Here is an 18476-nt window from a genome sequence, read left to right as displayed (position 1 = left end):
CAATGAATGATGGGGAGGATGCTATGGATTACATTTTTCGGGTGCAGGAGATGTGGAGAGCCGAAACGGGCACGCCCTGGTATCAGTCGACATCTTTATTTTACTTATAATAAAGAGAGGACTCCCTAAAGAAGTAAAAAAAGCATTTGACAAAATTGCAGGAATTGAAGCAAAAGGGTGGCCGGAAATACAAAGTATAATAGTACACCACTGCAAAAGAATAAAGGAAAAGGAGAAAGAGATTGCCCAAAAAAGGTTAGCAGACAAAGCCAAGTTAGTACAAACGAAGCTAGTGAAGGTCGCTGCAGCTGTGGCGGCGCTACCGCATGAAAGGGAGGGGGATGAGGAGGAGGGGATGGTAGCAATACAAGGGAGGATGGCAGCAAATTGGGCAGGCAACGGGCAGCCACAGTGGAACAGACAGGAGCAATACGGAAGTCCGCAGTGGCAAGAGTGGGCCCCCCGCGGAGGACGAGGTGGGTACAGGGGCCGCAGAGGAGGTGGTCAAGGGTACGAGGGAAATGGAGGATATGGAGGACAAGGTCCAAGGGGGGGACAGGGGAACTGTTGGAATTGTGGGGACATTGTTCACGAGAATGCAGAAGTAGACCAAACAATGTGTATCAAGATACCGAACAATGTGGTCATCCTCACCCGGGGAGCCCCTCTGGATTACCCATGGGAGGACAACAAGGGCAGCCAGAGCGGGGGTATGTAGAACAACGAAGAGAACTCCCTCACAATGTACAGCAGAATTCACAAAACCGCGACCACATGAAATACTCACAATGTAACCCCTTCGCCACGACTGCTAACGGTGCACCAGCCCCACATGGAAGAGTAGCAGTGGTATCGGGGAATGTCTTCAGTCAAGGGGGGAACATGAGACATCCAGCATAGGACAGCCCACAGGGAGCACTTGCGTGTCCTGTTCTATCTATGACCTACAATGCAGCAGAGGAACCATTGATAGGGGCGCAGATAGGGAATAAACAGTTCATATTTATGGTAGACTCGGGAGCTGAAAAATCATGTTTACGTGAAGGACGGTTTCCGTAATCTAATCGTAAATTGGAGACGCAGGGATTCTCTGGGGCTGTTGTCAAAGTTCCTTACACAGAAGAGTTAGACGTCACAGTGCGGGGTAAGACCATGAGAACACCCCTACTATACTACGAACAGTCACTGATTAACTTGCTCGGAAGGGACCTTCTCAGCAAGCTTAATATGACTATCTCCTTCACGGAAAGAGGGATAGTTTGCTCCACCCCAGGGATCTGTCCTTTGCGCGTAATGCTGGTGGTGCATGCACGAGCCACAGCACCAGAAGTGCGTGGCATACCGGTGGATCCCGATATGTTTATCCAAGGGCTGAAAACATTGCCACGAGTAGAACCTGAGTTGAAAAAGCTAGAATGGCGAGTGCCAGCAGAATTCATCTTCCGACCAATAGCACGCCCAGAGATTGTACCAGGAACAGTAATGTCCCTAGATTTACATGCAGTTCAAATCTCAGCTAAGAGAATAGCCATAATTGCAATGGATATACACGGTTGCGAATGACGCACAGTGTTGTGCATCAATGCCGACATTGCATTGCGGGATCTGTCAGACGAAGACCTTTTCTCAGATTCTGAAAGCGACAGTGAGATAACAATGGAAATAGCAATACCCTGTGACATCATGATACAAGAAGGGCAGGTGCCAGTACAGCTGATGGCAGTGGTGGGGGCACCGCCTCTTTCTTTGATGATGATATGAAATTAGTGCCCAGTAATCTGTGGACTACAGGCCCCCATGATGTAGGATTACTGCATGGAGTTACCCCAGTCAAAATAAAACTCAAACCTTGGGCCATTCTGCCCAGGGTAAAACAGTACCCACTGTCCCGAGAAGCAGAGGAGGGGATAAAAGAAACAATCAGTGCATTACTGGCCCAAGGAATAATAGTACCCTCAAATTCGCCATGTAATACTTGTATCTATCTGATTATAAAAGCAAAAGGTGGGCCATGGAGGATGATCCAAGATCTACGCCCACTCAATGACGTCATTCAAAAAGACTTCCCTTTGGTCCCTAATCCTGCATCAATACTGTGCAGCATCCCCAAGAATGCCTCACATTTCACAGTGGTTGATTTGAAAAATGCCTTCTTCTCCATCCCATTGGCAGAAGAGTGCAGGTATTTAACAGCCTTTACCCTGGGGGGAAAGAGGTACGAACATTGTCGGTTACCCCAGGGGTACTGTGAGAGCCCCAGTATATTCAATCGCACACTCCATGAAGATTTAGGAAACATGACAGCTGAGAGCACGATTATTCAATAGGTAGATGATTTGCTCATCTGCGCATAGAATGAGGATGAATGCCAGAAAGATTCCGTCACTCTCTTGACATTGTTGGCCCACAAATGATACAAGGTCGGCAGAGGGAAACTGCAGTACTGCCAACATGAAGTGTTGTACTTGGGGCAGCGATTATCAAAAGATGGCAAAAAGATAATACCAGACAGAGTAGATGTCATTTCACCAGTGAGAAGACCAAGCACAGTGAAGCACATGCAAAAATGTCTAGGAATGTGTAACTACTGTCGAGCATGGATATTAGATTATGCAGAATACACAAGACCACTAATGCAGGCACTCAAAGAGGCTCAGCGGGAGAACAGAGAAATTCAATGGTCAGCAGAAATGAGTGACTCATTTACCTCACTCAAGGAATTGATTTCAAGCGCACCGGTACTCGCAAACCCAGATTATGACCACGAGTTTTACCTGTTCTCCCACTGCAAGGGGATCCTCATGACAGCAGTGCTGACACAAAAAACATCCTTGGGACACAAGCCACTTGCTTACTACAGTGGCACACTAGACGCAGTGATGCAAGGACACTTCGCTTGCAAGCAATCTCTCACAGCCGCAGCATTCGCCATTGAAAAAAGTGCAACAATAGTGATGGGATGTTCTGTGACACTATTTGTGGAACACTCCCTATTTGCTATATTAGAAAGATCAAAAAGCACACTGACGACACAAAGAGCAACTGCTTATGAAATAATACTGACCAGAGCAAACATACACATAGTCAGATGCAAAACAGTAAACCCAGCAACATTCATTACAGAGCCATGCACATTAGAAGACATGCTGGAACGCGACTGTGCCACTTATACAGGAGAGGAGGGGGAAGGCCCGGTGGTAAGTGAGAATGCCCTAAATAAAGGAGAAGTTTACTTCATAGATGGCTCAGCATCAATCGACACTGACACAGGGGAAAAACATGTGGGGGTGGCAGTTGTGAGATTGGAAGAAGGTGAGTACGAAGTGATAGTACAGCATTGCCTGCCCTCCCATTATTCAGCCCAAGCACCTGAGCTTATAGCCCTCATTGAAGCATTACGTGCAGCGAAAGGATGAACAGTGACTATTTACACAGATTCAGCATACATGACTACTACGGTACACGGTGGGTTGACAAGGTGGGGACGGAGAGGGTTTCACAGAGCAGATGGGTCACCTGTACAACATCCAGAGCTCCTCAAAGGACTTATTGAGGCATTGAAAGAACCCACTATGGTAGCAATAGTGAAATGCCAAGCCCACAAGTCCAATACGGACGTCATCTCTTTTGGAAACGCTGCAGCAGACGCCGTAGCCAAGGAAGCTTCCTATTTAGTAAAAGAATAACAGGTGAGTATTTAGTGCAACAACAGGCAGTGGAGGAGCTTCCGGAAGGATACAACACCATGCCCGTGTCACAAATACTAGAGTTACAGGATGGAGCAAGTGAGGAGGAAAAAGGGCTCTGGGAAAAGAGAGGTTGTAGTCAATCAGCAACAGATCATTTGTGGTGCCAGAAGAATACAGGGAAGGTGGTAATGACCCTCAAACTCCTAGAAATAGCATTTCAGCAACTACACTTCCCAGCCCACAATGCTAAACAACACATAGCAGCAGAAATACAAGAAGGCTGGTTTGTGCCAGGCCTCCAGGAACACGTATCAAAACTAGCAATGGAATGTACAACATGTCAAATATACAATTCAGGAATGACACTGATGACACTCAGAGGAACAATACCCAAACCAGTAGGGCCCTTCAGAGAGCTGCATATTGACTATGCAGATATGGGGGAGTGTAACAGGGCACGGTATATGATAGTGGTTGTCTGTCCATTCTCTAGATGGGTTGAGGCTGGGCCTTGTGCACGACCTGATGCCAAATGCCCTGCAAAGTTCTTAGTGAGGGAAGTCTTCCTGCGCTGGGGAATTTGTGACGTGATTCGCTCAGATAATGGCACTCATTTTGTTAACGAGCTGTTCAAGGAAGTAACTGCCTTGTTAGGAATAAAACATAAGCTATGCTCAATTTATCATCTGCAAAGCAATGGCGTTGTTGAGAAAATCAACGGCCTCCTAAAAGGGAGACTGTCAAAATTGTGTTCTTCACTAAAAAAGAACTGGGTCCATTGCCTGCCTCTGGCCTTGTTCGAGCTGAGAAATCCGAGATCGTGACGGGAAGACGCATGCATACAGCACACTCTCCACTCCGCAGACATTCAGATGCACACAGAAGTGCCACGATACTAGGAGAGGAGTTTGCTGATTATCTGACAAAACTCACAAGAGCAGCCCGCATGATATCAAGGCAGCTCGCACCACCATTTACTCGAGAAGAAGGGAACGAGACAGTAACATTTGTCTAGCAAGGCACACAAGGACAGTTAATGCTCGGGGACATGATTTATGTCAGGAGTTTTGTGCGGAGGTGGAATGCCCCAAGATTTCATGGCCCTTATGAAGTGATATTTTGCACACCGACTGCGGTGAAAGTAAAGGGCTTGAGATATTGGATACGTTTAACCGACATACGTAAAGCCGATGAAAGTGTCCAAGAGGAACGGTAAGAGGAAGCACAGACAACAGCAGAGAATCAACAATAAAGAGGAAAGCAAAACGATGCACAGTAAACATGGATACAGAGTAAAAGATTGAAAATGAGAAAAAATGTACAATGCCAAAAAGTGTTCTTGTGATAAATGAAAGCCAACAATGAAAATACAAATAAGGTTGGATTGTAAATACAAAGTTCTCTCTCTCTCTCTCTCTCTCTTAGGAAATGAAAATGTCAACTGTTTAAGTATGCTTAATGCACTTTTATGTTTTAACATATAGGAGTAACCATGGCAATGAATGGGCAGCCTACAACGAATAGTATTAGGGCAGTTAGAAATGTAAATAATGTATTTAATTGGTGTAGATATTCATATGAATCTGACCTGTTTGTGTGTGCTGTCCTTTTCTTCACAATGATGTTTGGTCTTGTTACTTACTGGTTCATTTCATTCATCTCTGTTGAGATGAATGAGGGGGGAGGGGGGAACGAAACTAACAGGAACAATGCAACCAAAGTGGTCAAAGAGGGTGATTCTTAATATGGGATGGATTTCAGCTTGTATCGGGCTATGGTACAATCCCACCCAAAGTGCAGCCCTCAACTAATATCCATAGCAGCTCAAGTATAAACCCAACCTCACTCCCAAATGTCTCGAAATATAATGTGTACAGTTTAAATGACAGCAACCCTTCTGTCATGTCATGGCTATACGATACTACTGCCATACCGCCCTCATTAGAAGCTACTCCCACAACAGACATTACAGTACCTATAGGAGAAAAGGAAGAGAATGAAGAAATGTCAGAGAAGTTTCTGTCTCTATATGATGAATAGGAAAAGGGGTATGTGGGGAAAGTGGGGCCAATATCACACATAGCCCGAGAGGTAAGGGGCTACCTCAGAAGCAATAGGAGGAAGAGGGAGGTGGGGAGAAGAAAATATGACGAGTACCATGGTCTGGGTCTAGACACAATAGAAGACCCGCGACATCCACACCAGTCAAACAAATGGTATGCGGACATGAGTTCCACCGCAAAACAGACAACAGACGAAAGCTGTTATGTCTGTACCCTGATCCCCCACGCCTCAGGCACACCTAAGGTTCTGTTGCCAAAAGAATTGCCTCTTGCAGATGCCCAATGTCTCCTTCATCTCATCTTGTGCAGAATTAAGAACACCTTTCAGGCACACAAAGTATCCTTTGAAATGCTGCAGAATGAGAAAACCTGCTACTCAAGAGTGAAAGGAGTGATATGCTTGAAAGAACCTTTTTTTTCGTGATCAAAGGGACATTGTTTTTGGACAATAAATGGAAAGACGAAGAGATATCATGCAACGCTGAGGCAATACGAGGGCTGACAGCCGAAAAATTACAGTGGGTCAAAAAAACATACACGCCAGTCTGGAAAGAGCACATCACGAAACTGACCTGGGTGACCGCCGTAGAAAAGCTGTTCAAACTATAAAAAGAAATATTGTATGATCTATGCTTCCATGGGGAAGGAAAGAACACAATGCGTGTGAACAAGAACTGTAACCGGACACTCACTATCCCAGACATGAAGAAGGGAACAGCAGCACTTATGGACACTTACTGGGTCTGCGGCAAACAGGCGTACTTGCACCTCCCACAGTCCTGGAGGGGCACGTGTTCGTTGGCAACACTAGCGTTGATGGTGATTCCGGAGAGTCATATTGTTGGTGGAAACGGAGTACCAGATGCCCCCCATGAACAAAACACCCCACCAACAGAAGAGCCACAAATGTATGTCCTCTCTTCCGGCAATGTGCAAGAGGTGCTATCGATGAGGCGATGGTCATTCAACTACATATCCAAAGCCTCCTCAGAATTATTGGCCTAGATTCCAGACAGGTATCGACTGTTCAGCTCTGCAGAAACATTCTTCACCTCACTCGTTCCAAGCATCCAGGTACGGGCAAATGCAAAATGGCTCCAGATCACACGTTGGGAGCTGGTACAGCTAGCTAACGACACTGAAGAAGGGTTTAACGTGATCAAGGTGGAGCTAAGAGCCTTGCGGTTAATGACGATGCAGAACAGGTATGTCCTAGACCTGTTGACGGCGATGGACGGCAGTGTTTGCCGAAAAATCGAAAATCGGAAGTGCATGTTGCACATTCGTACCTTCTGAAGACGCAGATAATGGAACACTGTCACATGTCATCGCAGAAGTGCACAACCTGGGGGAACGAATGAAAAACAAAGGAGGGGCAGACGCCAGCACCTGGTTCGACAACCTCTTCTCTTGGGTACCATCATGGCTTGGTTTAAACACTTTCTTGGCAACCTTTTTATGGACTTTGTTCCCGGCGAATTCCTTCTTTTTTGCTTTTTATATTGTTTGTAGGGTTTTGTCAGCTGTGGTATTGCATCAATACCATGATTGCCACTGGTAGAGTTAAGTCATTTATCAAATTCTATGCATTTCCACTTGCGACTTCCCTTTGCATGAGTGCCAAATAATTGTTTCCACAGTTGATTGTTCCTTCAAAAATCCTTTATATTTTATTTCTTTTTAACATTTTTTTCTCTTTTTTTCTTCAAATATAATTACACGTGTTTCACCTTTGTTTAAATCACAAAAGGATCTTCAGGAGAGATGTGGTAATAGTTTTATCAAGTATATTTTTGCCTCAATTCTTTTTGTATTTCCTGAAAGTTTTACTATTCAATCTTCATGGGGTGTTTTTTTACCCTGCAGGTGTATCCTTGGAGGCCGGTTCTCTCCTTTGCTGGCTAGGCCTCCTGGCCGTCAGCTGGCTGGTTGTGCGCGCCACCTACAGTCTTTTCAACGCCCTGAGGGTATGGGGTTCCATGGGAGGCATCCAGGTGGGCCCTGGACTGGGGCGGTGAGCAGGGTAAAAAAACACCCCAAGAAGATTGAATGTATGGGAGGATAGGTCCAGGAGACCACCCTCCCCGACATGCCCCACCTATGTGAGGTTTGTGGCTCGTCAGGGGCCCCCTTGTCACCAGGGTCCAGATGACGGGGTGACTACTGATCGACATACAGGACTGATCATGCTGTACTGTAACAGACTATGGACACCATTTTGGAAAGCATCAGGACTCCACTTTAGATACTGACAACCTGAATCCCAACGAGACAGCCTGCCTGCGAATGCTGCAGCATGGCCCCCACTCACAGAGAGCCATGCCCTTCCCCTGGCGCCTCCGCTCCATGGCAGATCCGCTGAAGGCCCGTTCTCACGAGCAACTAGATACGAACAAGTATCAGAACAAACACTGTATCATTTACCTTCCGCAGTACATCACTGTCCCCGAAGTGACCTGACTTGCTGTTCAAGCCTGGAAAATAACAGAAAACCATTCTAACAGAACAGGCCTCGACCCTGCATCTAACCCGTAACATGTAAAATCTATGACGTCAATACCCTCTTTGTATGAACCCTTGTCGATGTCCAACCACACTCCAATGCCTGACGGTTTACAAAGATTGCTATATTAAATATAAACATCCATGTTGAAGAAAGGAATAAGAATTCATAAGTATTGGAAAAAGCAAGCGCGGCCTCAGCCCTTACATGATACAATGTGCCTAGAAGACCTAATGAAAAGAATTAATACAGACCGCCTAGGGCTATCTAACAAATGCTGCTAAGTACAAAGGAAGGCAAACGAAGCATTACTGCAAACATGTGTGTGGGTGTGCATAGAGAAACACGTTTAAATGTATAGGCCAGAATGAAAATGTATTATTGCCTCTGAATGTATTGCTCCTATGCTCCTGAGTACGCCAGCAAACCTAATACTACCCCATGTGTTATTCAGCTACTACCATGTGACATTGCTAAAATATAGTCGTCTGATGTTTTAATGATGTATGAAACACTACCAAATTATTGTAGACAACTATAAAATAATATACGAATGTATAGACAGTAGAAATGTGTAAACGCTTTAATATTACCAACTTTATTAATCATTTCCTTGTTTTACATAGTATGCAACCCAAGCACAGAGAATTGCTCACACACACACACCCAAGGCCATATCCCCTCTCAACCCACCAAGGCACGCCAGGACAAGCTGGTGTGCGAGCTGCACAGCGTCACCTCCCCCCACTCTGCTGGACCCGCTTCAAGTATTCACCTCCCCCCATGTCCCATACCACCATGGTCGGCCAAATGAATTATTTACAACCCGGTCCTAAAACCCCAACGCCCCAAGGGGCCAGAGGTACACCTTCGCTGATCCAGTGGTACTCCGTTTCACCCTAAGTTAATGGGCCTTGGAGAACAGATATTCAACCCTGTACTAACACATCATTAAGTAATTATTCACTACTCTAACGAGACCAGAATGACAGTGCAGCTCCCCCCATGCCCTCAGACCAGACCCTGAGGTTTATGACTCCCAGTCAACAGGTCAGAAGTAACAGTGTCTTGATGTATTGGTAGAGCTTCACATTATATCTATTCCTCCTGTGTCTTATTAACCCTTAGAGTAACCTATGGTAGGATTTACAGGAAAACCGGAATTATCTAGATGAATGAATGTTGTGTGTGTGGCCACAAGGGCAGAATGTCAGGGCACCCGTCCATCAACGACACTGACCGCGCCTTGGCTGGCAGCACCACCCCGATGAGCCCAGCTGACCTATCCGCCCCACGTTGGCATCACGCTGATGTCCACCAACCACGGAGCGGCTCGTCACAACTGCACCTATAGTTAGTCGACGCCACCCAATCCCCAAGATCATGTGCCCCTATAGTGTATAGGTTTCTATGACGAAATTTTGTAATAAATAAGACTGTCTTTGCTATTGTCAGACAAAGCGCTCTCGGAGCTTGCAGAGTCCTTTGCATGCCCTATTTGATTGGATAAAGAACCTTTTACTTTTACCCACACTTGGTCTTGGCCTCATTCCCTTTTGGGGTGTGTCCGTTACTGCCTCTCATTGCGGGGAGGGTAATGCCTTTTGGGGACACTTGCCTTCAATATCCCACCGCATGTGTACTATATGAAGTAGGCTTGTCAACAATGAATGCCAGAATAATGTGGAACAAGCTAACCTTATATAGTAAGACCTTGAAAGAAGCTGGCTTACATCCCTTCGAAGTAATGATCGAAGGGAGAAAGCAGGAGAATGAGACGCCAATAACAATGTGGGGACAACAATGCAAAGATATACTGAAACAACTAGCCACTAATGAAGAGACCTTACGAAATAATCCAAACGCAGTAAAAAAAACTGCTACAACTAGACTGGATTGAAACATCAGAAAAAAGATCAAATCATAAATGCATGAAAAACTCTCCCACTGAAGCTAAAGGACTCAACAGCATACCCAAGTATATGGTACTTTTTCCATGCAAACCCCTAAGAAAGAGCTACCTAAAATTTAGACTGAATCTGTACGAAACCAAAGAAATCTAAAGGCAAAGACGAATTATACGAACGGAAGATCTAAACTGTAGGATCTGCAATTGCAACGAGGAAACCTTAAAACACCTTGTCCTCTTCTGCCCAGGCCTAAGAACTATAAAAAGAACTACTTGGGAAAAGAGATGGACAAATGCCCGACCTACAGTGCCGATGATTGGTGGGTCCAAATGCATAATAGTGAACAATGAATTTGACATTAGCACTCACAAACCTTTTGGATCAGTTACAAAAGAAGATGGAGATAGGGACGCGTAAAACACTGGCGAACAAATGATTAAGTAGAATTTTTAAGAAGGTGTAGCATAACAAGAGAAGGTCGACTGGAGTTTGGCTCCTTTCCAGTTTCTTTCTCTTAAACACTGTTTTTATTTGAGTTTTTTATTTATTTTTTTCAAATGTTTGTAATAAACTATACGAAATTAATAAAAAAATAAATGTCCCTTTGCAGTTCTTAACACAACAATGGTTTCTAAAACAGACACAGACATGCCAACATTCTGGAGCCCCTGAGAGGGAGATTGCACCACAGCAATCGGGAGAATGCATTTTTCCCATAGGATTGCATGGGGGGATATACTGCTTTTAGGCTAGGCGGGAGACAGTAAAAAATATCACTGTTTTTAATGAAAAAATCGGGAGACTCCCGCATAAATCGGGAGGGTTGGCATGTATGCACAGGCCATCAATAGCAAATTGCACCCACTTAGAACGCAGAACAGTAGGGCCTTAGCCTCCAAGTTTGCCGGCCTATTGTGTGGAGAAGCCCCTCCCATCACCACTTAGCCCCCTCACTCCTCGAAATGTAGGTTTTGTTGCGCCCCTGCAGCCAGGTCACGTCAAAGTAATCTTTGAGATTAATCATATTGCCTCTTATTTATGCTTGGCACCATCTGCTGCCTTAAGAACTGCCATTCTTCGCTTGAGGCTTAACATCTGGCCCACCCATGAGGTTAAAACAAGAAGAAAACAAATCTCTTCTGACCTCAACTGGTGTGGGTTTTGTAAAAATGTACTGATTGTAGAAACTTTTCAACACCTAATATTGGACTGTCCAGCACTTAGCACTTTAAGAAGATTGCACTTTGTTAATCACTTTGCATATTTTGCACAACTTGATCCGAGAAATAGATGGGTCGCCTTGGCAGCCACTGAATGTATGAGTATAAGAATTGCAACGATTAATTTTTTACAGGCCTTGAACTTGGAATGATGGTTTTACAGTATTCTGTGAATTTACATGGTTTTTTCTTATGTGGATTTTATGTTTATGAACTTTTCTATTCTGTATAAATTGAAAAAGTTGATGTAATTTCAACTATATTCAATAAATAAAAAAAAGATGAATCCTAATCTGCCTCCTATAAACCACTGATCTCCTTCGTTCTCTGCCCTGTGCCTTCAGTTCAAAACCAGTATGATCCCTCTTTCTTCTGACTTCCCCCTCCTGGGACTATCACACGCAGTGCCTGGCACTTGGAATCCCAACACGACGTAGACTAGAGAGACGTACAAGCGTGAACGTAACGTGCAACTCACGTGATGAGGAGGCGGAGCGTTGCTATGGTCCCTTTCTCGGACGGCAACTAGACGCTACCTTCTCAGGACAGACACGAGGTGCGCCTCTCATTACACCCGCAAACTGTATAGCGGTTGTTTGCGTCTCTGCGGGAGCAACGGATCCCAGGTGCGTTATTTTAACAGTAATTTACTTGTGTCTAAGGGTGTGTGTTTTCAGATCGCAAATGACCGCAGGGACGTAATGTGCAGTTTTTACTGAAACTACTGCTTTGTTGATTGTTGTACAAAAACTGTGACATCGATGTTGGCGGCACATGGGATTTGTTTTTTTTTAATGCACTGTGATTTGGGACTTTAATGCTTTATTATTAATAAAGATCTAGTGCTGGATGTAGGAGCCAGGTGAAATGGAGTCTTCTGCATTTTACAGTGACACTGAAACAATGTTATACCATGCCATCTTCCTGAAAGTCATACATCTGTGAAAATGCATTTCTTAGACGTATTATACTGTCTACCTTCAAGTTCCATTTCATGTTTGTGTTTTTGCTATTTAAAGCATTGGTCTGCTCTGTTCCAGTGTATTTCAAATAAAAGTATATGTTTTTCAGTAAAATGTAAAATAACCCTCCTACCAAAGCTTTGGCAAGTAGCCATTAAATATATGCAAAGTCTCAATTGATGAATTGCAAATGTCCGTCTTTTTTATTGCTAAATTCAATTTACTGAATCTATGAGGTCATGTTTGTTTGAATGGACTTGGCATTTATGTTGCTGTTTTAGTATTAGTTATTTTTAACGTGTACATCTTATTTTGATTACAATTGTGAGTGTAAAGTTCCTTTAAGATTTCCTAATGTATATGTATTGCTGACTGTTTGGAACAACTTATCTATGATTGGGATGTTTATCCCGCAATAAAGTCAATTTCAAAAAAAGAAAAAGAATTACGTATGGAATGTTCACCCTACATGGTTGTTTTCCTGGACATTCCTGCCCCGTAATGTAAGTGCATATGCAAGGTTTGTACATCTCTATATTTAGTTAACCCATCAAGTTATTCTTATTGTTGCAAAGAAGCTGGCTTATCACTTCAGGCTATATTCTATTTGTGAATTACCCATTCTTAGCTCTCGATCTTTTGGCTGCACGGGCCAGTGACCTTTGAGAGAAAGAGCGAGAAATTGTTTGTTTTGGATATAAATTATATCCATAATCCTACATGGATATAAACATAAAAACACATAATAATATATCACCATAAAATCACATCTTTGGGAATAAAAGCACACCGGCCAGTGCCACCTTCCTTACTTGATCAGCCATCATAAAAAATCTGCCCCTCAGGTGCTGCTAATTCACAAGCTGTTTGAATCTGAGTTTTTTTCCACCCCACTGATTCCTCTGGGTGACTCTGCTGCCTCAGCTTGTGGGGACACAACAGGATCTTCGCTCCATACAGATCTTTTGTGTCTGTTTTAGCTACAGTAATCCCAGGGATCACCATACCACCCCCAAGTTTAACATGGAACCCCGCAATGCCTTTCTACCACGTACGATCTGCATTCACTGGGAGATAGGTCGGTCTTAGCAGAACTTGAGTGTTCAAAGGTTAAGGCCAAATAGAAGAGGCTGCTGACTCTTTCAAGCCCTTCATTCGCCACATAATATTTGTTTTGTCGAATAGGATGCTTTCTGATGTTACTTTATTCTTGAATGTGTTTGCCAAGCAGAAGTTTTCTTTGAATTGTGCAATTTCTTTAATGCCATTGGTGTAAGTGTGTTCTGGAGTTGTGTGCGCATATTTAAAACCTGTGGCGAACAGCTTTATTTTCGTTTTGGTGTTGTTGGTGCTCCAAGTATTGTCTGCCCAATAACTACTAGAGTAAAAAGGTGGAGAAAGGAGCACAATTGCCACACCAACTGAGAGTTTTGTTAGAGTTCAGGCATTTGGCCGTAATGAAAAATAACAACTGATTCACTAGCTTGGGGATTTACTAGTTGATTGGTGTTCTTGATACAATGAATCCTTGAAAGAGAAAGATAAATTCTATTTCCTCAGGTAATAAATCCTCTACACGTGTTTCACCATCGAGGGGAAAAAATGGCTCATCAGGAGGAATGAGAGGGTAGTTTATACATCAATTCATTGACGTTGCTTAAAACATATATTGTCCTTTACTTGTATATTGATTCATGGGTGTATCCAAAAATGTCTTGCTAGTTGACTGCAAAAGTGTAGGGTGCTTCCTTAAGTAAGGTAACGGTTCAATAACGGGGCTCACATAAAGGGTGCCAGGTTGGATGGTGCCAGGTTGGATGGCCCTATCAAGGATATATCAGTCTGAAGATATGCTTCCAAACTCTGCAGAAGAGGAAAACCGAGCCAATTTCATTCGGTGTAAGTGCCAGTAAAACAGAATCGGTGGCATCTAACTAAATCGGGTAGTCATGGAACCACTCTTTCTAGTGTATTTTGGCTCACTTGGTTAAGGCACGTCATTTGCGTCCATGTTAAGCTGAAATAGTTACCAAAGCACAAATTACTCAGTGAGCTGCTCTAGCTCACCTTATCTTTCGTGCACTGTAGTGCTTCTGTAAGCTTGCTGGATCACGCAAAGTGCGTGTTCATTTATGGAGGTCTTTCCAAGATTCTCCCAAAAGATGGTCCTATCTATCCGGTTGCGTATTGTGACTAATACAAGTGCACTAAGTAATCTATCTGGCCAACAAAACCCGGCATTGCCTTATTAGCCAATCCAAGCTAACTGAAGGACCAGCAGTTGAGGTGCACACAACGGTTGTGCAGCTCCTTTGTGCAGAAACTAGGGGTCGGGGCTGGGGGCGTCACCACTGGGTCCATAGGAGTACTTTCCTCATTTCTATGGACCAGAGTGTTGCCTGTAAGCAAATGCCATGCCTTTTGAATTTCATCAAAGTTGTGACTTTTACCAGTTTTGTTGTGTTTCTAAAATGCCTGTCGCTATTTTAAACTTTTTTAAAAAGATGTTTTTTAAAAAAAAATAGCTTTTAAAATTCTTTTATTTGACTATAAGCTGCTCTACAAAGCCATTAAACGAGTTCAGTAAGTACACAGGTAGCTCCTGACATGGATATACGTATGCAGAGGCATCAAGTGCACAGCCCTATAAGGTCCCCTACATCCTCTTCTCAAATCGCAAGCAATTCCTCATAAACCTTACAAGGTCCTCGGCTGCTATGATATCCCCCATTTCACCCCATCTGAATAATCGGACCCTCTGGATTCTTCCTGTTGCCTGCAAAAGTGATTTTGGCAGCTACAAGAAGGTGTGTGATGAAGGTTGCATGGTATACTGACATGGGGTAGATTCCCCTGCCCATATCCCCCAATAGCACCACCAGGTCCATCGGTAGTTGGATTGCGGTAAACAATTTAGACTGTAATAGCACCTCCTTCCAGAAATATTGCGCTTTACCAGGTCTACCAAACATTTATCAATGTTCCTCTTCTCCATACCCCCTCCAGCAAAAGGATGGTTTGGAAGAATTCATTTATGGAGTCTAGTTTGAGGAAAGTACCATCTATAGCAAATCTTGAAAATGCATCCTCTGTTGGTAGTTCATCTAGGATGCTTTCATTCATGCCCAAATACAGCCATAAGACTCCTCCTCTATATTTCCTACATCCTGTTGCCATTTTACCATACAGGATTGGCGTTCTTAAGCTCAAAATGATCCAGCAGTTTATATAGAATGGATACCCTTGCTTTCTCAACCCACAGTGGAAGATGTGCATTGAAGATTCAAATCCCCATGATTTTGGTGTGTGAATGAGAAGCCAAGTGTCTCAATTGTTAATAGCGAAACCTTTCTTTTTCATCTACTTGAAATTGCCCTAACATTCTACAAATGTTTGCAGTGACCCCTCTGTGTAATAATTGTTGCAGATGTGTCAAACCTCCGGTTTCCCAACGTTTGAACACATTTTTTGTCATGCCAGGCTTAAAATCAGTGTTAACAAACACTTTTGATAATCGGTCCAATCCAGTTGAGACTCTCCCCCTGCCCCCAAACCCCTCCACTTGTACATGTAGCCTTATTTCAATAAAAGATTGATGTTCTGGTAGCAGTTATTAAAGGCAGTTCCTTGGGGTGGTTCTTTATATCTGTAAACGGAAACTGTGAAGTGGGTGCTGGGTACCTTCTCTATCTACCTCAAACTGACAAGGGAGGGATCATTTTCTCAGGTGAATATATGCAAGATTTGCACCACCAAATTATATCTGTGAACTTCTGGGACCTCCACTCCCCATACCCCTGAATAGTAATTTTCTAGGGGTGCAAGCTTTCTTCCCACCCGTATAAAACAGAAAATGCTTTCCTGCAAAGCGTGTAGGGTAGAATCGGGGGATCTGCATTGGGTTGCCTCGGAAGCAGTATAGAAATCTAGGAATAAGTTCATCTTATTTGCAGTGATCCGACCCCAGCATTGGCATTTCCTGATTATTCCACCTGCCCATATTTTCAGTATCCTCTTAAAATTGTGGTGGGAAATTGAGCTGCTAGATCATTTCAGAAGAGGAGGTGGATATGAACTCGCAGGTATTCAATCACTTTTTCTCATTCTATGGTCTACATTCTGTAAAGCTGATCCATGTCCCCCCATTGACATTTAAATATTTAGTCCCGGATCAGGGGCAACACGCTTGTCTTGGAAGCAAGGCAATGTTGAGTAGCATGTGTTGGATACACAGTCCCCTGCTTGGAGGTTGGACTCGGGCTCAAACTGCAATATAAAATCTCTCAGTTCCTTCATTAGGGCAGTAGATGAGGTGGGCATGTCAGTGATGGTAACTGTTGTGTTGGAGACGTATAGGGACATGTTCTATTCCCCCCGTTTAATTCCTTTGATACCCTTACTATTTCTAATCTTCCTAGCAAACGGTTCCATAGATAATGTGAAAATCAAATGTGATGTGGGGGCATCCCTACTGAGTTCCTCTAGGAATAGATGGCTTCCAGCTATATTTCCCATTTATAATGTTTTTCCTAGTCGGGGTATGATTGTTTGCTGGGATCAAGCCTGTAAAAATAACATGAAATTAAGGGCCCTCAGAAGCAATCGTTTTTAGTTTGTCATCCTTTTCAGAGTCTGTGTGGGTGTTCAAGGATATCATGCCCATCTCAAATCCCCTACTTTTTCCTAGCTTGATTACGTTTAGGGTTCTTCTGAAATTATCGCGGGTGCTCATATCATCTAGAAATCCAGTTTGCCCAGAGTAGGCAGCACCTTCATTGTTTTTTTTAATTTTTTTTTTTATTTATTTTATTAATCCCTACAGTTTAAAAAACGTTTACACATAGAAAATCACACAAACTTAAAATTGCATGAATAATGGATACATATAAAGTAAAAACATCAAAATTCATTAGCTTAATTAGACAATCACAAATCTAACTCCTATAAAAAGAAGGGATTAATAATACATCTTCATTAAGATCAACAAAATAGATTAAAAAGATTAACCAAGAGAGGGGAGACAGAATCACAAGAGCATTCAGAGGCAGAATAGTATCAAAAATCATAAGGAAAAAAATAGCAAGACAGAATCTGGGGTCAACAAATGTAGCACATCTACTGTAACAAGAGGGCAGATTTTAAACTTCCAACAATTTAACAATACTTTCAAATTTTTGCAAGAGCTTATCTGCACCTTTCCAAACCTGCGTTATAGCTATGATCTTGCTTCGGCTATAACCAGAGATAATTTGCATCCAAAATGATTAGCTGGCTATATCATCCAAATCTTAGACAAATTTGGAGTAGTAAAGCTCATAGGCGGATCTCATCCCAGGACATTTAGTAAGAATATGTCTAGCTGATTCAACTTCTTGCCTATCAAAACAGATTCTGCATGTTCTTTTATGTACATGGATTCCAGCCCAAGTACCTCTGCTTTCCATCACATAAAGGCGGTTTAGCCCTGATATTCAGGAAAATCTGGCGTGCTGACCTAGAAGGGAGAAGTTATATGTATTCTCGGGGTTCCTTGTAATTAAAGACCATCTTGGATAAGGTGTAAAGGGATTTTAGCAACCTTCTCATGACTGTTAACCCAATCGAGCTTCTCAGCAGAGTTATTTAAATATTTAATCATTGCACCTTCCCCATGTTCCCACCTAGGTGTCCAACACAACCTCTCAAAGAAGCGCTCATTCATGATCTTAAATTTATTCAACACCATACTGGTACCACTATCCAGGGTTCCATGTGTTAATATCCCCACAAAAATATCGCCATGTTTTTGCGGCGATATGACCCATGGACCATGCGGGGGACACCCCTGCAACCCCTGCATTATTTTAAAATGTGTGGGGGCAACCCCCGCTCCCACAAAATATCCTCCCAAAAATATTGACTGTGGCGAGACAAAAATATTTTTGGTGGGGATATTTTGTAGGGATGCCCTATCCAGCGGGGTGCGTAATATGGATAAATACAAATTTGGAGGCGAGAACATAATCTTAAAATAAAGCTTTGCTCTATTTAGGTTAATTAGGGAGGAGAGAGAAATTAATCCCATCTCCAGCCTAATAGCCTCAATAGGTGTGTAATTGCTTAGTCCCAGAAATCTACGCCAAATCAGCC

At 43.2% G+C, this 18476-nt stretch overlaps 1 protein-coding gene across 2 annotated transcripts in view; it reads left to right on the top strand.

The window, feature by feature from the left end:
• Positions 1–11885: 11885 nt before the first annotated feature.
• CEP290 (centrosomal protein 290) overlaps positions 11886–18476 on the top strand; it is a 3224991-nt gene continuing 3218400 nt past the window's right edge. For both annotated transcript variants that reach the window (XM_069629332.1, XM_069629331.1), the window contains exon 1: positions 11886–12011. The gene's annotated coding sequence lies outside the window, so the exon portion shown is untranslated. The remainder of the gene's footprint in view (positions 12012–18476) is intronic.

The sequence above is a fragment of the Ambystoma mexicanum genome, chromosome 12 (assembly GCF_040938575.1).
Source record: "Ambystoma mexicanum isolate Mex_15411 chromosome 12, UKY_AmexF1_1, whole genome shotgun sequence".
In the NCBI taxonomy this organism is placed as follows: Eukaryota; Metazoa; Chordata; class Amphibia; order Caudata; family Ambystomatidae; genus Ambystoma; species Ambystoma mexicanum.
The sequence above is the reverse complement of the archived record's forward strand: the minus strand, read 5'-3'. Positions and strand labels throughout refer to the sequence as shown.